This window comes from Mugil cephalus, chromosome 10, assembly GCF_022458985.1.
Source record: "Mugil cephalus isolate CIBA_MC_2020 chromosome 10, CIBA_Mcephalus_1.1, whole genome shotgun sequence".
NCBI lineage: Eukaryota > Metazoa > Chordata > Actinopteri > Mugiliformes > Mugilidae > Mugil > Mugil cephalus.
The window spans coordinates 4,212,858-4,240,181 of record NC_061779.1 but is presented as its reverse complement, the minus strand read 5'-3'; the positions used below and the strand labels follow the sequence as shown (position 1 = coordinate 4,240,181).

Below are 27,324 nucleotides of genomic sequence, written 5' to 3'. Positions count from 1 at the left end.
ACCACATAATAAATAGCTCTGCTTTGCATTATATCCCCAGGGCAGTGATGCAGGAACTTGTCTTTCTTGTTTTGTAGTTCACAATGGCTCAGCAAATAGGATCCTTTTACTAAGGTTACCTTAAGTAACTATCTGTCACTCACCTCATGAACATGCCAAGAATTAGTGTCCGCTATAAAAAAAAAGAAGCGGTGACGATTAGAAAACAAATCTTAAATAAATAAGATTTAGTTTTCTCATGTCAATCAGGTAAATACACGGCTACAGTTAGAAGAATGGAGCAAGAAAGAAAAAAAGTTGTCATGACTCATTTTAAATTAACCAAATCTGTCAACCAACATCTTTTATGCTCACGTTGAAAGGTGCTGCTATACAGATTTCCTTAACTTAAGCTTAATATTTACCATGCAAATACGAGGGTGGTAGAGATTTCCTGACTAGACTCCTGTAAGGAAGCCCAATGGCACTAGAGTGTGAAAGGAAAGAATGTGTAGAAGTGTCTGGGACAACTTCATTTTCTGTTCACATGTCTGCATGAAGTGACTGATCAGAAGGCTTAATGTTAATTATAGAGAGGTTAAACATTCTTACGACATGATAAAATAATCCCGTTTTTATTCCGTTTTTCATCCAAATGACCCATTTCTCTGCAAAAGCTTGAGCTTTGTACATCACCGTCCTGGAAGACCGAGCTAGTTCATGAAAACCAACATAGTCCCAGTCCCAGTGGCAACACATGATGAAAGGAAGGTGGATGCAGAGGTCAGATGGCCTCCTTTTTATGCCCTGCCAACTCCTCACTGCAGTGAAAAACAGCCAGCGTTGGGTTTGGCTCGGCCTCCGTCAGTCAGGATTAGGACTAAGGGATGCAGCACCAACACAACCGTTTAAAGAACCAGTCACGTCACTCCCTCTTTGAGTGAATATGCTTGAACTGACTTTTGAGCTAAATATCATATTACTAGCTTAAATGCAAAATACTGGTAAGAACTAGTCCCCTTATCCTCTTAAGAGATCACACAGCATCAGCAGTGACGACATTAAAAACAGAAACCAAGTATTCGAGTTAAAGTTTACATCTGCGTCTGTCTAGACTCGTATAGCATTTTATAATCATTCGTCATTCTAGATTCCAAGGGGACGTTTGTGTTAATAAGAACAAATTCCTCAAAGCAGAAGACACACTGTGAAAATGTTAAAGCAGAGTTACCAGTCCTCAGTTTGCAATTAATCAGAGATGTTATCGACTAGAACAGCCTGACAGGACAATCTTAAAACAAACAACCCAGAACTTTCTACCCTGCATTCTTCTCCTCCACTCTCTGACCCCGCTGATGATTATCAACCACTGGACAAAAAGATCCCAAATCAACTGCAATGACGCAGTTTGTGAAGTAAACAGTGCAGTAGTACAATCCTGTCCAAACCCACAGTGTAACACATGCTTTGCTAAAACGCACAGGGACCTGGAAGGAAAGGAGAAGATGCTCCTGAGAAAGGTAGCAGTAAACATCTAACACATTTGACAGGTGTGCGACTGCTGACCAGCGTGCTGCGTCGCAGCATGTGCGCACGACTTGCAGCTCAAACGTGCTTCTCTGTGACAGGACAACGATGACGACAGTAAACCTGGCCGACAGTTTGAGCGATAGTGACCTCCCGCAGGGGCCCATATGTGCACTCGTCGGGGGAGCTGAAACACCACGTGTTTCTGTCAGGCAATGAATTGTTACGAGGAGGTCCCATTTCATAACCAACTATTTTAAGAAGGCGGGGCACTGGCGCTTTGGCTCGTCCTCCACGTCCATATTCTCCTGACAGCTGCATGATGAGCTGCAGAATTTCACACACTGGTAGAATTTCCACAGGAATTGCACACATGCGTGCCGAGCCTTACGAACAGCATTCCACCCGTGCACACACACGCGCACACACATGCACACACACACAGAACGCATGGCTTTGCTTGTTACTGGCTGTATTACATCATCCACTAATGTAAAAATAGATCCAGGGATTAAGGCCACTGGGCTACACGTTTGGTCAGCTTGCTTGTTTCTATTATAAGTTATAAATATGAGGCTATCACGAGCAGATGTTTCTTATCAGCCGAGATGACTAATTATATTGTACAATAAATTAATTTAAACCAATGTGCTCATTCATTGCATTTACATGCACAGATTAATCGAGCTACGCGATAAATTCGACTTTCTGAATGCGGTCCCTGTCTCAGTTTACATGCAACAGAGAAAATCGAATAACTGAGAGAAACATGTCCTCCTCCTCCACGCTAGGTGGCGATATGTGTTATTATGGGTTATTACAGTCCCCTTTCTGGATTACTAATCCAGTTGTTTGTATAATAAACAACTGGATTAGTTCATGCAGCAGACTGGCATTTCACACAACAACAAGATGAATAATAGGAATGTTGTTTTGTTGTTTTTTTTTATCTCGTACGTAATGTGTGCGCTACTTATGGTGCAGATAAGGCGCTCACCATCCCTCTGGTGGTTCTTCTACCGGCTTTGTTTAGTTTCTTCTTCTACAACCGGCTTTCTTGGATGTTTTTGCGGTTGTGGAGCATGCGCGCACGCGTTGTCTAGTTAAAATGCGATGTAGGTGTGTACATTCTGGAGAAAATCAATTTCCAATGCATTATCTGTCTTAAAAGTCTTACACTTTGTTGTCCAGTTAGAGTCGGATTAAGGCAGATTAATAATTTGTTTTTGTTTGTTTTTTTTACGTGCATGTAAACATACTGAGTGTTATTTGCAAAGAGGCGCTAGTTAACGACAGTAAATTGGGGGTTGCAGCCGCTTTTCTCTAAGGGGAGGCTCACTATCCCACACTTTGAAAACCGCTTGTATAGAGTATGTAGTGTATATATTTATTATTGTTTGAAATAAAGGGTTAAAACAAAAGCAGTTTTACTATTAGCCTTATAGGGTTTTTTGCTGAGAATATTCCCATCAACATTATGCTCCCACCACTGTGCTGATGTTCAGAAATTTGAATCAGAAATACTAGAAATACTGTGTACTAGTCACAACTTGTAAAATATGGCAGTCCTTTCATTTCAGCCCTAGGGTCAGCTTTTTTTTTCATTACCTGATAATTCTAATTTATATACCCTACCTTAAGTCATAATAATTGTTGCTACAGTGTTTAAAGCTCTATACATGTTTTTAATATTCTAAGAAGAGAAGTGCACTGCACCATTAGAAAAGTAGCACTGTCCCTTTAAGGGCGACGATACTCTTGAGTTGCTGGTGTAGTGCATCACTGTGGATGTACGCCATTGAAGTGCGGCCATGTTGCAATAAAAATTTTCACAATCTACTAGTCAAACGCGATGTACGCGACATATTGGGCACCCAGAGGGTCACAGGGGGCTAGAGCCTGTCCAAGCATCATTGGGCTACAGGGCTACACCGTGGACAGGGGCTAACACAAAAAGGCAGCAATGAAAATCTTCACAAAAAGGCAACCAGACCATTACTCCTATAAACCAGTAATAATAGCTGGATATGAACTTTCATTTCGACTTTGTTCCCGACAGTTAATGATCTCCTTAACATCCCACCCGCCGTCATTATAGTAGTAGCCAAAAATGGCTACACCACAGTAGCACTATAACACTAATTACAGCAGGTGTGGTCTATTCATGGACTGCCTGGAAGCTGTAAATACATCATGCTGACAACAAAAGTAGTGTTGTTTGCACTCATTCCTCCATTGGTCATTACATTTGATGGATCTAAGCTGGCAGTTTGGGAGTGGTCACAGTCATTTCTATAGAATCTAAACAGAAGCAACGCGGGTCCTTTACTGAAAGGATACATTTCCACAGTCCTGCTGAGACGTAGATGTCTGTCTGCCATATATAATGATACAAACAAGAGCAACTTAGCTTATCTTAGTGTAAATACATCTGTAAAACCACTACCTGTCATGTTTACACTTTGACTTTATTTTTGGCAGAATTTTTGAATCACTAAGCTGAAGAGGTGAAGGTGTTTTTGTTTTGTTGTTTTTACCTGTGGACAAGCATTTTCTTGCCTTTAAACCTGGACTGTTATGCTAAGCTAGCCATTTACAGATATGTTGCCTTCAAGAGGTTTGCTGGTTTGGCCAAAAATGCCATGAAAGGGAATGGTGAATTGTAATTTCACCATATTCCTAAAGACCTCATGCTTTTGCCTTTGCATTTTCTACATTAAGCTCATTTGCTCCCGAAACTGTATCAGTGGCTTTTGTAATCCAACAGCTGCCTAGCAAAAAACTCAAGATGCACGATTCACATCATCTTGAATGCCACAAAGATTGACCTTAAGGCATCATTAGTCACATTACGCGCCGCGTTGTCATTGCCTTGACGATGGGCTTACACGAACCGCTGAGCTTCTGCAGGGAGTGGTGTGTTTATCTGGCCAATACCGACAGTCTTTCTCAATTAGTGACGCCAACTTTAAATATCTACCACAACCATTCAATAAACTAAATGCTAAAATGAAAAAGTTTTGGTGAATCATTACAGTGCCGGGAATCTGACACAAAGATTAGCGTAATAAAGGTGAGCAGTGGCTGGCTTTCGATGTTTTATGTTGCTGTAAATTCGAGTGCCACTCGTAAATTGTACAGCTGTCGTGTCACATCTGAAACGCGACCGCGTCGGCATTCCTGAGCGTGGCCATATTTAGCTACATGTTCCATCATCACATTAGCATAACCGCTTTTCCCATGGCATCATCTGGTTAAAGCATCAGAATGGAAATATGCTGTTTACAGCCCATCAGACCTTTAGATGGACTGTCACGGAAAACATTAACACTCACAGCTTGTGTCAACAGAGTGGATGGCTGCAGCCGGGGGGACCATAAACGTGGCATTTGACTGAGCTGAGAATAACAACTTCAAAGGCTGTTTTGATTTCGTTTTTGAATTAGCATTTGGCTATTATGAATGGGGGCTCTGATTTTGAACCGATGATGATAATGTAACGACTCCAAAGAGCTGAATCATTGCAGGCAAGACTTTGGAGCCAGAGCCCGACCATACGGTCCAGAGGGGGGGGGTGGAGTCACAAAGAGCCACCTACTCATAGACTCACTCATGTTTTCGTTTAATTAACACTGCGCTCTGCTCTACCTCCACCAGTTACAAGGAAATGTTGGATTATACACTGCACTTAGTTTTAAAATCTGTTTTTACAACTCTCACGACCCTGTGGAACCACGTTAGAGAACGGTTGGCATGACAACTGGTGGTTGCCATTATGTCACGTCCGAAACCTATTCAAATTTACACGAGAACATACATCAACATTATATTAACTACCTAAAATGACTGAAACCATCCTCAAAAAAAATGTTCTTGATAGTGTTTTAGTTCGGCCCAAGTCCCATCCACTAAGAAAGAGGAGGCGGAGCTTATGATCTATACTGCAGCCAGTCACCAGGGGGAGCTCTGCTTGCTTGCCTTTAGAGGAGCAGTTCCTCTGTAGTTTGTTGGGACATTAATTAATCAACTGTAGGAAGCATCATGGGAGCTTGGAACAGTTCGATGATATCATAGGAACTATTAGGAAAAAGGGAGTGTATGAAAACCTGTGTAGAATGTGTGTTCGTCTAAACCACGAGATCACAAGCGTCTGGAAAATAATTACCTGAGACGACAGTAATAACAGATCATCAGCCCAAGGATCATTACTACATGTCAACAGACGACAAAGTTGTGTCTAGAGAACGGAGGATTGGCTGCTTTACTCACTTTAATATGTGTAACTGTAGAAAACAGGACCAGCAGACAGGAGCTGAGACAGTTGTGTGTGTGTCGCACTAACATTTGTTGACTGAAATCTCATCTCGCCTCTGGCAGAGGCCGTCTCCAAACCATCTGGCTTTCGAATCACTCCTGCTTCCGACAGTCGGGCCGCGCCGCGCTGCCGAGCGCTTCATCCGAGCTCCCACACCGCGACTGATGGAAGTTATTCCACCAACTCCGGTAACAGATCCGCCTCTGAGGCTACACAGATTCCATGTTGTTGTCCCCTCTTAAACGCTTAACAGGCTGACATATTAATGCTGAGCAGCGCCGCTGGAAAAACAACATGTTCTCAGTCAAATTCATGATTTTCTGCGGTGCCCCGGGACTCAGTGAACCGTGACTCTTAGCACATGTAACACGTGCATGTGGCATCCTGTGTGGGCCTTCACTTGTACCATGTGTCATCTTCTCTCATCTTCTCCTGTCTATCACACAGTATGTTAGTGAGGGATGCCAGATCCTTTAAATGGATCTGAGTCAGAAAAACCCCACCCAGTATGTACACTGATCTGTTTTGTGAGAATATGATGTTCTGCTGGGAAACTTTTGGACATTTATGTGTATGCTACTTGTACCACCCACTTCTCGACACTCCTTGAAAGCAGCCAGCAGCCGCCATCCCCAGCTGGATGCAGCCTGATGCGGGCACACACACACACACACACACACACACACACACACACACACATAAGAAATGTTTAGGAACAACTTCACTAGATCCCAAACTGATCAAGTATCTGTGGGATGCACTGGACCAAGCCTGAGCCACAGAGGCAGAGGCAGCACCGCACACAGAATATGACTGAAGCGTAGCTTTTACTACCTACACATGCAAGAGTAGGTAGTAGGAGAATTCATACGTGCAGTATAGCTGCCTGGCTCCACTTGACCAATCTAAAATCTGAAGTGATTTAAGCTGCAAAGGCAATACTCGGCTTTGCACAAAAGGATTAAATCTGCGCTGGATCTGAGCTCCGTTACTGCCGACTACATCAATCCGCTTCCAGCCATGAAAGGGAATTTCACGCGGCTACATGACAAGTAAAATTGAAAAATTAACTCAAAATCTCCTTCTCTCAAGGCTCAGATGAAAAGATGAAAAAAAAAAGGGTCTTTGGTGCGAAACTCACACTAATAGCAGCTTCTGGAAAAGTCGGGGAACAAGCTCGGGCTTCTCACGACCGCTTACGGTTCTCAAACTCGGTCAATAGGCGCTTCCTGCAGGCACTTGCCGCAGCTATTTATTTAGGAAAGCTCTTAAATCTTAACCGAAATGCCACTTCTCCCACCTCCGTGCCTGCCATGACAAGAGCGGAGCAGGCAGCACAATAATGCAGCCGTAAATAAAACGAACCACAAGAGGGACGGTGCAAATACGCTGCACGGCACAGTTTACAGAATAGCACCACTTATAAAAAAATCCTCACGGGTTTTTGCATCGTTCGTTTGTATATTGCACACCTGAGTGTGCTGTGTGAAAGAAGCGTGCACTGCAGCCGGTTACTCATGCACTCAGAGAACTAGGAAGTGTAATCTGAGACAAGTAGACAACATGGTCAACACAGACTAGTCTCAGAGGATTAGTCATGACCGGCGAGGTATGGAGGCGTTCAGGAGAGGAGGTGAAATCCGCAGGAGGCCAACAAGGAAATGATTCCCCAGACAAGCAACGAGCGAAGTAGAGGGAATCAAAGGACAAACTAAATAATCAGCAGCTAGATCTGATTTATTGCTGCATTACAACAACAGATTTGCCTCCAATAACATCCAACATGGCCGCCTTTCTATTTCCCCCCCCCCCCATCACAAACCAAACAAATCGCTGCGTGCTAATCCAGAAAGAATGACGAATGACAGACAGGAATAAAAACAGATGCCCCGCGACATGAAAACTAACCTCGGGAGGCAATGAAAGCCGGTCACACTTTGAACAGACGAAGGCTAAACCGCAGCATGTTCTCTTTTTCGCTGTTGTTTTTTTTTGTTTTTGTTTTTTCTAGCAGGCCACGGGAAAAGCTACGGCGCAACCGTTTCAAGCCCCGCGTTAATTACGAAGCTAATGTTGTAACACGGAAAAAAGCTCGGAAAAGGGCAGGAATTCCAGTAGGTTTGAAATAAACAAAGAAAAAAGGAGGAATAAACGGAGACAGATTTCTTTGCGGGGTTGTGTTTACCGAAATGAGAATGACTTTCACTTACTTACGAAGGCGATTTACAAGCACAGGACGCGACATTGGCTTATGCCAACATCGAAAACGGGTAGAAACAACTGAAAGGGCTGTTATACTGTTGTATACAATACAAAAGCTCTATTTTATTGTGCAAAGCTAAAGCTAGAGGTTTCATTCACCAACACAGAGGAGCGTATTTTAAACAGCTGCCCTCGATATCAGCTTCTTCTAAATTCTCTTAACACTTGCTTGATTTGCCACCGACAGGTTTCAGTTCCTCCCAGACACCTCGTCACATCACATCTGATGGTGACCACAAGTGAGGCAAGAGATCAACATCTGGATCGAGCATCACAAGGTTCCTGAGCTGAGCTTGTTCCCAGGTGCTTATGCGAGGCGTTGTTAGGGCGTTTTTAAAGCACTGCAGGACCTAGATGCTGTAACCTGCGTCACCGGGAGCTATTTATCCTTGTGTGCTGATCAGTCTGCAACAATACCACCAAAACGCTAGTTGGCACTGTCTCTTTTTTGCCGGTGTGAATCATTTTTGTTTCCACTTCCTGCTTCACTTTCAACAATGGCGACTGAAACTTACGTTACAGCTCTAGGGTCTGTGTTAGGTTTTAAGGTTTTATCCCGTAACCAGTAGAATGGAAAACATACAAACTTTGTCCACAAATGGTGCCTTTTTATTTTTTAAGGCATTTTGTGATGAACAGAACATAACTTTAAATAATATAAATACAATTAAGTAGATTTAATAGGCCCACTTCCTGACCCTGGACCGGTACTGGTCCTGGATGGAGGGGAGGTCAGTGCCAATAATCTTCACGATTATAAAATAAAATTCACAACATAGCATCATAATTATCATAATAAGAAGAGTGGTGTGGGGCCTTTCAGGCTATCAAAGATGCTACATTTCTCAGCTGTTAAAAATGCTACGCGTCGTCCGATGTTTAATTAAACTCGAGGTGTTGCCTCCCTAGCACAGTATCCTTCGCTGCAGGTTGCCGATGCCAAGTCTGCATCTTTTGAAGTGGGGCAGAGCCAAACTTTTAACCGTTTTACCTTACCCCGGATCTACACCGGACACGTCTGCATTACACCGCCCGTACTTCAGCGGAAGTAACCGAAGCCATCGAAATCTGCGTTGCTTTTCAGTGCCATCGTGATACCAAGTATCGATATCCATCTCCAGTCTGCACAGGGGTCTGCACTGTCACCTTAGCTTCGTTTAAACGGCCCATTTTACTGACTGGGCTGTGGCCATGTGAACGCAACAAATATAATCTGACATAAGTTAAGCACCGCAAACCCTTACAAAGCCTTTACGGGACATGTAGCGGTGAACGTCCGCCAGCAAACCCCCCCCAATCCTATCACTTCTACAACTGCTTGCTCTAATCTGTGTGCGTGGGTGCAGTTCAGATGGCAAACAAGTTGTTTGTGGATTGTGCGCCAGAATTTCTGACTGCTTCTACCCTGATCTCCTCCTGATGCTTCAACGCTTCTGCAGTTCTCAGACGTCCTGACTTGTGACGGCCTGTCAAAAGCCAGCGAAGCAGCTGCAGAGAGACAGCGAAAGAACAGGTATAGAAATACCCTCTGGGCCAAAGCACTCCCCCCCCTCACCGGTGTGAGGTTTAGCCAGTAAGTGCATAAACTCATTATTCAGTTGAGCTGTCACTCAGCCTCGAACAAAACCTCCCATTCGAAGTCTTTGAACACAACTGCTGCATTCATCTCACCAAGTCGTGATTTATAGAGACATTTCTGCACCGAAATGTAGCGGTCAAACGAAATCTAGATTCCGCGCATAATGCGCGTCAGACAGACATGCAGCGGGAGCGAGCGTGGCCTCCTTCCCAGCCTCACATTGCTCAATCATTTGTGCTCCCACCCTCTCACAAATAGCTCAACGCGCTCAGGAGCACGGGAAGGTCGGTGTTCCTGCGCCGAACTGCGCCGAGCTCCAGTAGGAAGGGTAACCGAACACCCACCCAGAGACGCGGAGCACGCCGCGAGCTGTGCTGAAGAAAGCCCAGTACAGATTCCTCCCAAATTACACTTTAATCCCTGTTACCTATTACACGACGCAGGCGGCAGGAGAAGCACACCGGGGCAGGTGCAGCGCAGTTTGCGTTCGGCTGCGTTCGGCTGGAAGCCCCTGTTTCAGTAAATAAACACAAAGTTTCAATTAACTGTTCAAGTGGGAAATCGCAGGTTAATAAATTGCTGTGGCAAATCTTGTGCATTTTTCAGCGAAGGTTCACGCACGTCATCGAGCAGCTCAGTGCAAAAAAGAAAAATCTAATTATCAAAATGTGTTGTGACATGGAGGGCGGTTGAGACGGCTCCTGCAGCGTCCCGGGTAGTTATCACATTCATGCAAAGGCTGCACGATTACGGCCAAAATGAAATTATTTTACGGTTATTCATCATGTTAGGGAAAACATCTGTATTATACTTTTACAGTTTTCAGATTCAGATTCAGACAACTTTATTAATCCCTCTAGGGGCAATTGGTTTGGACAGCTTGCACACTATTACACAATACACACACGAGGAACAGGTGAAGTAGAATAAAAAAATAAATAAATAAAAAGCAGAATGGAGCAAGTAAAATGCCAAGGAACACAGTGGAATCAATGGTCAATAAATAGAATAAATAGATAAAACTAAACTAAAACAACTAAAAAGCACCCTGAGAAAAAGATTATATAGAATTTAAGAGACAAATAATTAATAAGATATTCAGTGTAAAATTCAGTGTAAAATTAAACTTTAAATTAGCACAAATGCTCAATAATGAAAAATTAAATGTACATGAATGGCTGTCGGGGTCACCGATAGACACCTGCGTGGATTTAGCGGAGCGGCGTTGGCTTTGGCCTACATGCACTCGTCGTACTTCGGAGTGTGATGCTTTTTTAGACGATTGAACAGATTAGTTGTGTTACCCTGCGGGGCAGACACAACTTGTTCTTGTTTCACGTCACTTGCCCTACATCCAAAACAGGTCCACGACAACTTGCTGTCATCACTGCACCGACTGACTGGAGGCTGCCAATTCAAGGTGCACTCGCTTGTTATTTAGGCAGATTAATGAAGCCTTAAGCGTGCGCTCGCCCGCTGGTGGTTGGCTGAATACTGGCTGAGAAAATGCTTGAATAGATATGCAGCCAATTCCGCATTTTTAATGTAAATATCGCACACAATCAGATTCATTTAATGGTGGCAATTCATACTATATTCCCATGTTAATATAACATCCTTAGCATCCGTTGCTAAGGAAGTGAAAACCATTTAGAGGTACACAGACAGACCTCCAGTCTAACCCCAATTAAAAAAAAACAACAACAAGACACCAGGAAAGATGAGGCCTGTGTCAAACTCTTCACTTTCCTCTGTTCCTCCATCAGACCAACCAGGGACAAATGTGTTTCCAGTCCACACACGCACACAAACACAGATATAACAAGACCCCGAGGCTCGTCCACACACAACCAGAGAGTGAAATACGATGTGGCCTCCAGGGAGAGGGACGGTTTACTGGAGTGAAAGAGCTTGACTCTGGAGGAAGGTCAATGGCTCCAGTTCAGCAGCTGGTAGACGGTTCCCTGAAGCTGAAAGGGACTGAAGGTGTAACACGGGCTTCAGTGTGGACCTGAACCTATCACGCCACACCAGCTGCTTGGAAACACCCCTGGCGCTACTGCTCCCTCGCCGCTCTGCAGGATTGTTCGTGTCGTCGAGTGATAATGTAATTCCTAAAACAGAAAACTTAACAAAGTGGTGCATGAAGTTACATGCTAGCGTGCACGGGAGGCGCGAGCGGTGGGTAACCGTTAATCACAGACACACAGCGAGAAAAAACACTAAATGCACTAAATGTCTGGAGACAGTTTCACGTTAAACACGAGTGTGAAGGACCAGAGGAAGATGACATGCATCATTTGGCGCCTGCCAAGCATGACCGTAAGCAGTCAGTACAAAAACAGCTGAGACAAACATTAGTCACATGGCCAAAGGTTATTCACGACATAAAAAAGGAAGCCTCCTGTCTGGAAGCTGAACGGTCATGTGATCGTGATACTTTTAAGACTGAAGTTGAAATAAAATGTGTTCTGTTACTACAGATTAAAATAATGCTGGATATAACTCCCTCTAACACAGTCGGCGTCTCATTCTGACTTTTAATTGGACAGCATGTCCTAAGACAGTGTCTCCTAATTTACTGGAGACACCGACACTGGCTCCGAACATAATAAACGTTATCAATCTTGATAATTGTTGTAGTGATAGTTTTTCATACCAAATGTTACAGATAACAAGAAGATGTACTTAAATATGATATGAAGCCATATAAATCATACCAATTTTAATTGAAAATTTTCAATAATTTTCTGGAGGTTTAAATAAAGTATAACGAATGTTTGACAGAATGATTAGGAGGTCTAAGTTGAGGGAGGCGAACTCTGATATGGGTTTGATGGGGTGAAAGATTAATGACAAAAAAAAGGGCAGGGCCTCTAATACCCACTTCCCTCAGTGTGGGATAAATTAAAGGATCATCTTATTTTATATAGTGTGGGTGTAGACTGACAGACTCGTTTTTAACAAGACAACACAGCAGATTTTATGCAAAACTCATGAAAACAGAATATTCACTGTGTAAAGTCCACATTCATCTTTTTTTTTTGTCAATATAGGATTTTCCATTTAAGACATAGAGGAATTATTAGTCTGTTTTTGAAATGTTTTGGACATAAATACGAACAAATATGATCAAACCAACCCTTTTCATAAGGTGGTTGAAGGTTAAAAATCTATGAAAATGTGAATATAAGTGAAATTATATTTTTTATTTCCTAGTTAACTACTTAATAGTAGCCGGACTATTACGTATTTAAATTAACTAACAAATGTCCCTTTGAGAATTCTTCTCAACACAACAGCTATTATTGAAAATGTTGTTCAAGTAACGAAGTGGCGGCTCTTATTCAAATGAGAAAGAAATCAAGTCCCAACAAATCTGCTTTTAAACTCAGCTGACCACAACAACGCCCCCGGCTGCCAGAAAGTGTGCAGCCCCCTCGACTCCTGTCGCGTTTCCTTTCCTGGACAGTTCCTGTTTGGATCCCATATTCCATTTTACGTCGATTTGTTTTGTGTTAAGATTAGCTTCGGCACGTTACCTTTGATTTATTAGCAAGGTCCGTTTAACAAGCCTATTAAACCACAATAAACGAGATAAGTGTCCATGGGAACTTATGAGACGTGACAGACACTAGGTGCGGGATGGAAATTATGAGTCACGTCGGGTGTTTTTTTTTCTATGACACTGTTTTATAGCCACAATATACTACAGAACTGCTTGAAAACTTAAAACAATACTACTCATATATAGAACTTGCACGCATTATATTAAAACCACTGACAGGACAAATAAAAAACATCAAACATCTTGAGACAATTCAATGTTTTGATGTAAAACTTCTGGGATTCATTGGCGTGGATGTTACTTAGACATGTAGCACCCGCCTAGACCAGACCAGACCAGGTACACCCACGCCATAGTAAGGACACTCCTTGATGACGCCGCCATCCCCAGCAGGATGCAGCCTGACACAGATACAGACACACACACAAAAAACACTTTAGGAACAGCTAAAAAAAAATCGGGGAAAGTCTAATTGCAGCTCCACTATATGGTGTTCAAGGTTCAGGCCACATGTCGACAGTCTCACTGGCACGGCCTCAGGGGCCTCAGGAATGCGTCTGTCACACTAACCTACGTCTGACCCTTTAAGGTATCGGCCCCAAACAGACGAAAAAGTAAGTCTTTAATCCGGAGCTGTGGGAAACTCGCAAAGGCAAATGGACCAGGGCCACATCGTAAGTCACACCAGCGGCTTCAACCGGTGGCTTTGGTTCTGTTAATCTGAGCTCAGTTTGGCAAATGGTTCAAATATACTGTGTAAGCAGCATGAATCACAGACACTGATCAGGCATAAATCATCAGAGAATGGACCTATGTGCTGTGGGTTGAGGGGAGGGGCCTCTGTGGATCATCCTGCAGATACTTGATCAGTTTGGGATCTAGTGAATGTGGAGGCCAGGTCAACACCTTGTTCTGCTGTTCATGTTTTTTTGAGTTGTTATTAAAGTGTTTTGTGCATGCATCCTGTCCGGGGATGGCTACGGCCATCATTGCTATGGGGTGGGGGGTCCCTGGTCTGGTCTAGGTGGGTGGTACAGGTCCAAACGTTTCCTAGCAGAACGCTGAATTGTGACAAGATGATCAATGTTATTTACTTCTTAGTGGTTTTAATGTTGTGGCTGACTGGTACGTATCTTTCACAATACTCCGTGTACTGTAATATGCCACCAAAGTATCGCTGATGACTCATCCTGCACTCGGAGGCATGAACTAATTTTGCATTCTTGACATCTTTTCATGTCACTCGCTCCACCTGCGTCCCTCCATCACCAGCAGAGCTGTCGGCTCCGATCCCGGGTTCAAACGCCCGAGCGGACTGGGCTCTTTTCTTCTATTTATTTACAGGACTCATCCTCTGTTTTTACAGAAAACAAGTAAACATGTGGAAACTGCGGAGAGCCCGTATTAAGCTGCTCCGTGGGTCCTTTAAGAAAAGGGAGAGGGATTGTATCTCGGTAGAAGTCCTGCGTTCATACTTTAAATTTAAATTTATTTCAAAAGCAATAACAGCATCTTAACGTCTTCCATCGGGCTTTACGGCGACCGTCCGACTCAGCCAACCGCCGTGACCTCACCGAGTGAAAGGACACGGTGGAAAAGGGTGAAACATGGCGACCGCTTTTCACTCATTTCCTTACAGCAAGCGGCTGCCGATCGACACAAACCCCGCAGTGAACAAAGGAACCGTCTACGTTCGCATCTAGTTACACACGTCTCTCCTTTTAAGGACTCACTCCAGACCAGACCTGCTGGAGTACGCCTGCATGCCACCGAGCCTCGGATGAGTCAACCTCAACGGACTAAAACCTCTGGGCAGAACCTGACAGCTGGGGGACGCGTCCCGCCACTCGTCACCCAGCGGGGGCTGCCCTCCGAGGACTTCCTTCCTCCCGGCCTTTCATCTAGCGCCGTTTCCGAATGCGCGACACTTTGCCGGGTCATGTGGGGTTGGAGCTAAACAGGAACACCCCCCCCCGCTGAGAGACAGTGGGCGAGGGGGTCAGAGTGACTCAGCCCTCACCTTTTCCTGGTGCTCAATGTTTTCAGCAGCTACAGAGGGCGGTATTAGTGATTAATTAATGTCACACTGTGCAGTCTGGGTGCGTGGGTTGATTTTTTTTCTCGCTGAAATGGCCCCGTGAAGTGATTTCTGAAACGGAGCGGGAGGCTTCGGTCGTACGACGACAACAACAACAACAAGAAACAAGGGGGGTTAGAATATACTTTACATGGTGGAACTCAGAAATGACTCGTTATCACTCTTGGACTGCAGATAAATGGCTCCACAATCGCACGTTATGGCAGATTATCAGGTTTAATTAAATTACAACAGTATTTAATATCCTGGGATATTTTTAGATAAGGTTCATAGAGCAGATCAAAGAGGCACCTCGGCCAACGTTAAAAGAAACCGATGCATTTTTCTGGAAAAATAATATTAGGGGGGAAAAAAAGTCGAATCACAGCAAGAAAAAACGGATTTAAATAATACTTTTTTTTATTTTAAAGTGCTGCTATGCCACACCACCAGTTTCCTGTTCTACATCGATATCACTTTTATTTTACCACTTTTAAACCAGAGAGCTGCTAAACTACATGTCAGACAGAATAAACTTATTATTATTTACCGACGTCTGATTTCCATTAACCTGCTTCATTTGTGGAGTCCTCTCGCATGTTTATCCACTGGATACTAGTTGCAACTTTGTCCCCTTTGCAAAGTATACAAACTGAGCGCAGACTGGGAAATGTCCAGTTACCATGATCAATAAAAAAAAAATGTATAAATATATCCAGGAAAATCCAGGAGATGCAGCTTTACTTTTGTTTATGTAATTTTCTCTCTTTTGGGAAAAGACTTTATACTCAAAATAACAGTAAACAGAAGAAAGGGGGTAAAATAAACATTGTTTTAAGTGGGCTAAAATGTTAATTGTGCAGTACATTAGGTTAAATATGGGTAAATACAGCATGCATGTGCAAAATAAACACTATCACAAAATAGCTTTGAAAAATGAATGACAGTGATTATTGTGCTTCAAATTTATGTTCAAAAAATGATTTTACATCTGTCTGACTTCCTTAAATAAGAAAAATAATTGAAAATACAAAGACGTTTAGTGCAATGGACAAAGTAACATGGGACAAAATTTGTTCATGTTAACGTGTCTTTTTACTTGTATATATTGAGGATTTTCTTGTGTGTGGCTGCTATAGTTTTTATATCTTCAAGCTGCTTTGGCTTTTAATTTTATTTCTGCTAAATGGTACGTCTGAAACTTATTATTCATTATTATTTACTGATGGCTGACTTCCATTTACCTGCTTCATTTGTGGAGTCCTCTCACATGCACATCTCCCGGATACTAGCTGATGCTAATGTCACATCTAATGCTTCAGACTAAAAGCGCGTGCAAAACACGAGCTGATGCATCATTCATCAGCATGCGATAATGTCCAACAGTCGGCAGTGACCTGTTAGATGAGGAGCTGCTCGTTGAATTATAGTCTGAAACCCTTATAAAATGACAAGTATTTGCTTTGCAGTCCCTAGAATTCTGTGACCTGCATTTGCCGGAGTCAGAAAATCAACCAGGACTGCAACGTGATGTCGTTTTTAACGCCCGCTCTGCAGAGGATGCTGCACTCTAGATTTTAATTATACAAGTCTGACCGGCTTCTCTCCAGCCAGCCAAGGCGAAAACGTCTCAGCCAAGCAAACATCCTCCTCTGCTCCGACATCCTGATCTCACGGCAGACACGACGAATCATAACCGCAGTGCATCTCGCTCTGCACCGTCTGGCAGCACCCTGCGACCTCAAAAACATAAATAAACCAAACATACCCAAGAGTCTAGGATTAGAAAAGGGGAAGTGGCAAGAAACGGCAAAAGTCAATGTCGCTGATCAACACAACAACCGCTCCATCACTCCGCTGAGACAGGATTTGCCCAAGAGAAACGCCCGTCAGGTTTGGGACCTCCCCGCTCCATTTAACCACGCGCCCACACTCCTGCTGCAACGTGGGCCAATGTGGGTCAGCTGGAGAAACATGTTTTAGCCATTAAACGTGGAGGTCAGCGTGCTTGTCAGTCAGCACAGACGTATAAAAGCAACGCAATCGCTCCGGGGCCAAGAGGAGAACTTGACTTTGGATTTGACCTGTGGACGTAAACGTGGTGCTTGTGCATCAAAACAACAGCACGCCTCCTTCTGGCTGCAAATACATGCGTAGAACCGTTTCTGATTTAAATACGAGGGCGACACCAAAACATGCACAAAATATGTAAAAATATAGACATTGTCAAGGTCACATTGCCTTCAATGGGGAAACGAAATCTATTTTATGTAAGTGGCTCAGAACAAAACTATCTGTGTTATTCTACATGTTTTCCAGCTCTTATTTTGAAAAACACACTACTGACACCATGCTGCATCCATCAGTATAATATAAACATCAAGACTATGAATAAGGTATGTAATAATAATACATTTTATACATTATAGGCGCCTTTCAAAACAACCAACTCTACAAGACAAAGTAAGCAGATATCATTAAAAAACTACCAGTATAAGACACTGAATAAATAACATAAAATGTTTTATTATTAAGCAATGCCAACTCACTACTCATCTGCCGCGCTTTGCCTCAACATACCACTGCAGCAGATGAGGATAATTAAATATGACTAATCAGGAGTCAGGAATCATCCACAGGCTGTCCCCCCAAAAAAAAAAAAAAAAAAAAAAAAAAAAACGAGATAGGCACAAGCACATGACTAGTGATGCACAAGCACATGCATTTGCATGTAGTGTGCAGATAATAATAATAAAATAAAACATGTCAGATTTATGACAGGACTACAGGAGTAGTTAAATAAATCTTTAGTCGCTCTACTAAATCCAGCGGAGCGTGACATTCCCGGGACGTGGAAAGGTGCAGTCCGTGGGTCCCACGGTAACGTTAAGAGAAATATGCGCCGTGTTTTGTCAAAAGCGATCGGGACAAATGGCTCTTCCTACCTTTGAATCCCGCGTGTTTATAATCCAATCGCGTGTGACGGGGATGAATCCATGTGTAAGGACAAGTAATAATAAATAAATAAATAAAAAAAACCCAAATCCACAGTGGGTGTCTGTTACTTCGTGGGCATTGAGGCCAGATGAGAGCGGAGAAGAAGGCGCAACTTGAAACTGACAGAGAGGGATCGGTCGAAACCACTGTCTCGACGAGGAGGAGGGAGACGGCGTGCCTATAAATAACAACTCATGTCTGGAACATAACAAACCATAAACGGCCATGTAGGTCGTGTTAAACTGGGAGTACAACACTCCGGGAGAGGGAATGCTGAGCATAAATTCTCTGGTGTTGACATGTATCTATATTTCTTGGCTGAAATGTGGCGAGAATCCCCCCGCTACGTCTTGGAGTGAGCCCGCGTGTTTTAACTCGGTTTAATCCGATTGGTCTGTTCCAGCGTGACGCGGCGCGGCTGCTGCCTTCACGGGGCGTCAGAAACATCAGCACCGCTTTACACAACAGGCAAATTACTTAATGTGACAGCAGAAGAATTGAGCTGTTGAGATTTTTTAACCCTCCCGTTACCTTCAGATTTACTATCTGTGTCAGGTACTTTATGTTTGTTTGATGTCTACCTAAATAGCTTTTTAAATAAAACAACCCCCACCCCAACCCACAGAATACCTGTTATCGCCATAAAATCCCTAAAGACCTTAAAGGAAACGTTATGATGATTTATGAAGAAGAATTAATTCACCAGATAATAAGTTCATTATCAGTGAATAACATATCATATCAGTGAATTGCTTCACTTCTCTCATGTCGGGATTGAGTTGAGCTCTTCATTTTTCTAGATAAGTTGTTAATTCGTTAAAGGAAGTTATCAGTGTAACTAAATGAGCAGTGTTTGTAGGACCCAGCAGTTTTATGTGCTACTTTGTAAAACTCTGAAAGAGGTTTAAGCACCATTAGTCTCCGTGTTGCATCTGTCTGCAAGTTTCCTCTCCTGTATTGAATCATGAAAAAATAATATTCCAGCTGAACTCTTTTCTACTTTTCTAGACTGTCTGTACTTTTCCAACAAAGTACAGGGTTTGTGCTGTGTTTTCTCTTCTTCTTCTTCTTCTTTTTTTTTTTTAGAGGGGCTGAAATTTGCCTCACTGGCAAACCTTAAGATTACAACTTGGGAAAATTATAAGTTTCAAACAATTGCAAGACGTCGCATGAATAATGCTCAGTCTCCGGCTGCTTCCCACAGGCAGAAATATGCACCGCTCGTACACTGCTTTGTGTTCCAGCTCAGTCATGACGCAGTCAAAGGCTTCTTTTCATAATGCAAACATGTATATGAAGGTGATGCAACAATCCCGACTGCAAATAGAAAGAAGTAATGAATAACAGAATGCAATAATTAAGCAAGGATTATACTAAGGGCCTTGTTGAAGGAAAGGTCAGCGGTTTTCCTTGCAGGCTCTTTGGTTCTACCCACTATTGAAATCGCACCGGATCACACGCTGGTAAACAGTCAACAATGCAATCTCACAATGATGTGATTTGCTTTGATCAGGGAGGGGGAAAAAAAAGGCTTTAATCTCCATTTTCTACTAGTGCAATGATGAGTCCGTCTTAAGCTGGAAGGAAGAACCAATCTGCCGCTATCAGCTTTGCACACATTAGAGAGTCAGGTCTCTCCTCCCTTTCGAGCGTCCAGCGAGGCGGACACCTTCCTGTCGCCTCCTGTCACCGGACACATAGGCCCGTGTGCGGCCGGTTTGTGACGGTGCGCGGAGACACAAGGCGCTTGTAATCCCTCACAAAGATCCTGTGTAAACTTAAATGCAGCCACGTGGCCGGATCGGTGCTAAATATTAGTTTTTAATTCTGTTATACATCACTAGAAAAGAGATGTGTTGCTTGACTCCAACGATGGAAGCTGGTGCATTTCCAGACATGATGATTATAAGGGTGACGTAGATCGTAGGTGTTCAACAGGGGGTCCACGACCCCCAGGAGGTCTGCGGAGGTACCGTCGAGGGGTCGCAAAGTCTTTGGTTGATTAGACATATTTTATATATTTTTTAAAATTTTTCCCCATAAATTAATTTTGTTAAATACACATTAACATGAAACCAACATATTTTAGTTCAGCTGTTCACTCATTTCACACAGAGCGCCACACTAGACCTGTCAGTCTAAGTTTATGTTTACAGCAGTTGCACGGCCGCCCCACTGTTGCACATTCGAAATTTTTAAAAATGAATATTTGAACCTGTGTATTATTTGAATAGCTTCATACTGAATGCAAAATGATAATAATAATGTATATTTATAAATAGCACAGGGCCGAGTTTAATATAGAAAGTAGGTAGGGGTTCCCTAGTTAATCTCTCATCAGTTTGGCATCCTTGGCCTGAAAAACGTTGAAGACCTCTGACGTAGATGCTTTCTTTAAGGGTTCAGGGCGAAGGGGAAACAGTTTAACTTCACCCTGCCTCCAGCGGAATGCGCTGAGTTGGAGCGGGCGGTGTTGCATACCTGTTTAAATGCATAATGGCTCTATAATTTTTTCTTTTTGTAACTCAAAAAACAAGGAGTCACGCAATGGAGAAGTGATAAAGCGCTCGTGCTGTTATGTTCCACCCAAAACTGTAGGTTCAAACCTGGGCTAACGTGAAACACAGAGGAGAAAACTCATTGTTTTTACCAGCACAGGGACAATTCCACATACAAGGACTCCAGTCAGAACAGGCTGCCCTACTTGGATTTGCAATAACGAGCTAATTAACGAAGCCACACGGGGATGCAGCGTGTCAACTAGGTCCACTCGTGTGAAAATGAGAAAAAGAGCGACTTTGGAGAAGCAGCACTGACGAAAATAGAAGCGCTAGGAGTCAAAAGCAGAATGGCTCTCCACCGTAGGATCACAATACATCAGAGGGAGTTTGGCCACGTTATGAAACTGCCTCTAATTGCGCCTCGTTTCCCACCACGCCTTCGTTCACCATAGAGGGTTTGTAGCCTTTGAGGATCGGCGCAGGGACGCACGCAGACAAAGGGTTGTCTGCCTAAGGTGAGGCAGGATGAGCCCGTTCCCAAAATCACAAAGGAATCAAACAATATGTCATCCACCAAATGTTCAAAGGCATCTGCTCGCACGCCGTTATCAAACACAGAGGACAATGGAGGCCATCCAATCCCCTTTCATTCAAGCAAGAACAAACAGGGTAATAATGGTGATGCACTTACTGTACCGAGGGAAGACGGGCACTGAGCTGAGGAGCCAAAAGATATTTCTCAAGCTGGGATTGTTCTCTCTTCCTCATATTCCTTCCTCCCCTTCCCCTTCTCTTTCAGCCTCTCCTCCCGCCTTCTTCTATCCCACCCCCCCCACCCGCCTCAACCCTACCACCCACCCTCTCCTTAGGCTCACCACAGCGACGAGGAGATGCTGCCTGGACCAGTGTGCGTCGTCATGGTAACCGAGACTTGGGGGAAGCGGTGGTGGTGCTGCTGCTGCTTGGCTGCTGATTGGCCAGATGCACTGGAGTAAGGAGGGAGGGATGGGGCAGAGGGGGATGATGTCACACGCCCACCACTTCACAGATTGGAGGATCCCTCGGGCCAGGCCGGCCCAGGCTGACACACACACACACACACACACACACACACACAAACACACAAACACAATGGGCGTCTTTTTTTTTTTTAAGGTGGGGCCGATCCGGAGTGGATCTGCTCCTCGGTCAAGATGATTCCTCTTGACTGACTGACTCGGGACAGCTGGCTCACCGGTGGGAGATGTCATTCCTGGCTCCGGCTCAGCTCTCGCCCTATTGTCTGCTCTCATCCGCAAATGGTCTTCAAAGCAGCCAGAGGCCCCGGGACGCAGAAATAACACCGGTGTTACAAGACGGACGAGAGCCCGTATATGCGGCAGCTTGACCTGCCGTCCCATCACACTTCGTCCTCCTACTACAAGGGGCTGCTAAATATAGCGCTGCAGGGACTAGTCACATAACTTCTGCTGTTCGCTCTCAAACGCGACCAGAGTGAACGCGCAGGTGAACATTCGTTGTGACAGACAACACAGAAGTGAACAAATACAGCACATTCATCTCCACGTGGAGCTTAAACTGGGATAATAACACAAATATAAACAATACAGTCAAAGTACTGGTACTGGAATACTAGAATAGCTGGAATTAAAGCATCATTGAGATGTTGGAAAGGAAAAAAGAGACGCTCCGTTAAATACAAGAATTTAGATTAAAAGAGATTTCTAATTTGAGAGAAAGTAGGTCTCAGTTAATTTCATGCTCATTTCCAACTGTGATGTGAGTAATCACGGTCCAGGCTTGTTGTCCAGGCTTGTTGTCCAGACTTGTTGTGTAACAGTCTGGGACGAGTCCAGTTCTCTTCCGCGATGAGAAATGTTCTCGTTCGGGGAGAATCATGTCGATGTTTCTGAGCTGATGTCATGCGTTGACTTTAGATATTGAGCAACTCAAAAAAGGATTCACTAATCCTGAGCCGACTCCTTCATCACGCTTTATTATCACTATTTATTTCTTCAGTCTCGTCAGCACATTTTAAATTAAATGGAACGAACAAGAGAATTATCTTCTTTTCCTGCAGTTTTTAATCATTCACGAGCAACAAAAAGATTCCGACTTGTATTTTCTCTTTCTTCTCCGTTCTGTACACACACACACACACACACTGTCTGAAACAATCACACTCCAGAGGCAGTGCTATGAATTATGCAACCATTTTTTTTCTTATAATGCTTTAACTGGGCAGTGAGCTTTAATAACAATAAAACATGCACCTCTGTCTCCAAGGCCGTGTGTCTCTATAGGTACGCCGAGCAGATCGGAGGAAAATTTATTTCGTACAATAAAGTCTGAAGCCTAAAGGCCACGGTTAATGAATCACAGATCGAGAGAACATCAGTGAACATCCCACGTTGAGGCTGTCACTCGGTTTATCCCCTAATTCTCTCAAGTCCCATGAGCTGTCTGCCCTCTCCCTCCTTCCTGCGCGAACATGAACGGTTCAAGGAGATGATGAGGCCGGTCATACTAATGGGTGATCTCATCATGCTCATGGCCTGCCATCAGGAACCTGTTACGGGCCAACGAGCAGGAGGAGGAGGAGCAGGAGGAGGAGAAATGTCACCAGTGCACTAGATGCACTTGTATTGATTTCTGCAGTGATCATTTCTTTAAATGCTTTAATTATTTCTTTCAGAACGTGTACTTACATTTTACAGAGAGTTCAACTATCATTCAGGTTATGTCATAAAATGTAAGAGCCATTCTCCTGAGAAAGTGCTTGTGAATTAGCTAATATTAGCCTGTTAGTTATAGTTAATGTATTTAGCTAACGTTAGCTTGATATGAGCATGGATGCAGCGTCTTCAGAACTTACATGTGGTTTTAAAAGGCAGTAAATTTTATAGGTGCCATTTTATCGAGAGGTTGGGAAACACTGAGTTAGGTAAATATAGTTTTAAAACAATAAATATGGTTATAAAAGAGTAAGTTAATAGACAAAAACATATTTAAGCTACAAAGGACCGAATTTTTTGCCAGTATCTTGTTTTGACTTCGCTATTCAACAGGTTTTCAGAATAATGAAAAGGCGTAAAGAAAATATGTCCCATTGGCACTGATTCTAAACAGCCTGCAATTCGTCCTCTGGAAGCTTATTCAACCAACCATGGAAGGAGTTTTCTTTTGGTCTTCAAATAATAATTATTGGTTTTAAAATGTATTTGTGTTTCGTTTGATTCCTTGTATTTTACTGAATATATCAGTAATTAAAAGGTCATACTGTTTTTAACTGGTTGGATAAATTGGTCAGTAATATTATTTGACATTTTTTCTATATTAAGACCCAATTCTGCAGCTAAGATTACAAAAATGTGACTTGATCTATTACAGGACATGACTTGAGACTTGCACTTCCCATCTCTGATAAAACTCATATCTGAGCCAAACAAAGAAACATCTGATCCAACTCCAAACAAAATATCAATATTAAAATGAGTAGAAAGGGAAGAGAAAGGCACAAGACATCAAGGTTTAAAAGGGCTTTAAGATTAATTTCATAAGAGTTGGGGCGGGGGAATAATTTTGCAACGGTAATTTTATTTGCAATATTACTAAAAGCTTGGGTTCAATATTCGCCGTGAAAAAAAACTTGATGGAACACGAGAGCTTGTGAAAATATTAGGGGTTCAAAGATGATTCAAAGGTGCACCATTACACAATTAAGTTTAATAACGTGAAAAATAAACTGAACAAATATAACTCGGGGGCGAAAAAAGGTTCAAGAATGTAACACAGACTCTGAAGTAGGAAAAACATTATTCCGATCAACAGGATAACAATCCAAACCGTACCAGCTGTTTGCTGGAAGAACAGTTTGCCTCCGAGAAAATCAAAGAAGCTTCAGATCACTTCATGAATCCCAGAAAGCAGCTATGGGACAAAAAAAAAAAAAGTGGATTCTCTGGTGTGCATGAACTAAAAATACTGACTGAAAATATGTGTATAAGTCAGGCATCTAAAAACATGCAAACATTATTTATTTTTCATTTCAAACTTGTCATTGCACACAGACCCAGACAGACTGAGTACAGACCTATAAGTTGTTGGTGTAAATTAGCGGATGGTGCACATAGGGATCATCTTGCAGTATAGAAAGTGCTCGGAGGTGTACGTGTAAATACAGTCTATTACGTTAAGTTTCCAGTGTGACGACCACTAACAGACATTTTCCTGAACCCGCCGATGAGCACGACGTGAACCCTCTCAGTCCAAAACAAGCGATATTGAAAAAGCTCCTCTAAGAATCACGTCGTTATTTTAGGCAACGTGAATCCAGCCACGGCTGCAACTTGAACATTTAATTTCCTCCACAACCATGAGCGCTCACCCTGTGCAAACACTAGGTAAATCAGCTCCAGTCTGCTGCCCCTGAGTGTGATGGGTAGAGGCTGAAAGGATGGAGGGGAAGAGGGGAGGGGGGGAGTCAGTGAATAAAATAGAAGGAGTAAGAAAAACAGAAGAAGAGGAGCAGAGAATGGGGATCTCGACAATGAGATCAGGTTTCAGGAGGTCTGGCCGCGTCTGTGGTCAGTCTGAGCCGGTCTAAATTTAACTGTATGTGTTTAGGAGACCTCAGACCAGAGCTGTGTGAGGACTGAAAACAGCAGCGGTGGTCAGGGCGCGGCCGCGCTGGACCCATTTCTCACACTGCTGCCCGTTTACTGCGTCCGTCAACTGCTAACATGCTACGTTATAAATCAAGCGCTTCCTGGAAGTTAAAAAGGGGTCAAAGGTGGCGACTGTGACCCTCTGTCCCCAAACCCGTCCCGATCCTCAGCAGCAGAGACGCTTCTGACTCTGGGTGTTTAGGAGTCAAAGGTCACCGCTGTAGATGTCTATAGTGGATTAGCTAAATGATGGGGGATTCTACCAATAAAACAAACTCATCATCGTTAACCATTTTAGCGCAAAGAAGCTACAAATTGTTAGAGTGCAACACAATGTGTTCGTGCTGTTAGCTCTGTAATGCTGTGCAGTACATAGGCAGGGCTCTTTCAGCTAAATGCTAACAATACTTTGCCAGTGTAACGCTCCCCATGTCCATCGTCTCAGTTTGGCCTGCTAGCATGCTAACGTTAGCGCAAGAAAAGACGATGTCCTAATTTCTTAATGATGCATCTAACTCAACCCCACATATATATATATGTGAGAACACAGGCCCAATGAGGGCAGATATTTAACAGCAACATGTCTCTTGATTAATCTGTATGATCTTGCAGGATTTACTTCTGCAGGTTCCGGTAGCAATAAACCTTATGTCCGATTCTAGTCACGTGGTTCATGTTGGGCTTGGCACAAATAGCTTCCCGCTCTTTACACAAATAGCTTCCCGCTGGCCATGTGCACAAGTTCTCAGATGACACCACAATTGTGGGGTGTAACATGGACAGACAAGAGCAGGAGGATCTGGTGCTCAAACGTAAATATCTTTTATATCTCTTTATATCTATCCATGAGCTACAAAAATATAAAATAAAGTCGCATATTTACTACAAGGCAATTTCAAGTAAGATGCGATTTCGGCACAGCACTCATCAAGGGAGTAATCTTTCCATGGTTTGGTGCGCTGCACAGGATGTGCAGACAGTAATTCTCTAATTGAATTCTCCGTCTCATGGTGGACACAGCGAGGGCAGGGCAGCCTTGAGTGGTTTCAGTAAAGCTCTCTAACAGTCTGTCTCTGTAGAAAACTAAACACTGCGCTGAACTAACTTTCGCTCTGTGTACACTGCATTTTAATAAACCTGTGCAAAATCAACTAAAAGCTGCGCAAAGACGCCCACGAGCAGTTCAACGCGGAGTGAGATTGTGTGTGTGTGTGTGTGTGTTCTCGAACAGATATCTTTCTGAGGACTAGATCTGAGGAGTGAGGACGTTCATGCAAAGTGAGGACATTCTGGCCGGTCCTCACTTCTTTACTCGGCTGTTTGAGGGTTAATATTTGGTTTTGGAGTCAAGGTGACAATTAGGTTATAATCAGGATTAGGTTAAGAACTTAAATGAGATGGTTAGAGTTAGGTTAAAGGGCTAGACAATGCATTATGACAATGAATGTCCTCACAAAGACAGTCATACAAATGTCTGTGTGCCTGTGCATGATTTTGTCCTTATGAAAACTTAAGCCAATTTTTATGACTGCGGAGCCGCAACGACTCACCTGAACCGACCAATCCCAGACCGGCATATCTCCCCCGGTTCACCCTCTCCAAACAGTGTGATCTGTTACCACGGTAACCAGGTGCCTTCCTGTCCTGGCCTGTGCAGGAATTCAGATCCATGTTATTTTCGATTCAGCCAAGTATGTACGTCTGCATGTTAAGCCAGCGAAAAATACAAGTCTCCCTCCAGAAAGTCAAATTTTCAGTTTTGGTTGTTTTAGTACACGGCGGCACACGTAATCACGACACTATAAACACATTTCTGGTTCTGCGGGGTTGTGTTTTCTTTTCCTGCTTGCAC

The 27,324-nt window shown here is 43.3% G+C and overlaps 1 protein-coding gene across 22 annotated transcripts in view; it reads right to left on the bottom strand.

Moving 5' to 3' along the window:
• Positions 1 to 27,324, bottom strand: part of mical3a (microtubule associated monooxygenase, calponin and LIM domain containing 3a) — a 93,607-nt gene that overhangs the window by 50,761 nt on the left and 15,522 nt on the right. For 6 of the 22 annotated variants that reach the window (XM_047596205.1, XM_047596210.1, XM_047596207.1 and 3 more), the window contains exon 1: positions 18,253 to 18,619. The exons of 2 other annotated variants lie outside the window; for them this stretch is intronic. The gene's annotated coding sequence lies outside the window, so the exon portion shown is untranslated. Of the gene's footprint in view, positions 1 to 18,252; positions 18,621 to 21,496; positions 21,618 to 27,324 lie in introns of those variants that run through there. 14 more of the 22 variants (XM_047596197.1, XM_047596206.1, XM_047596203.1 and 11 more) reach the window with 8 other exon arrangements.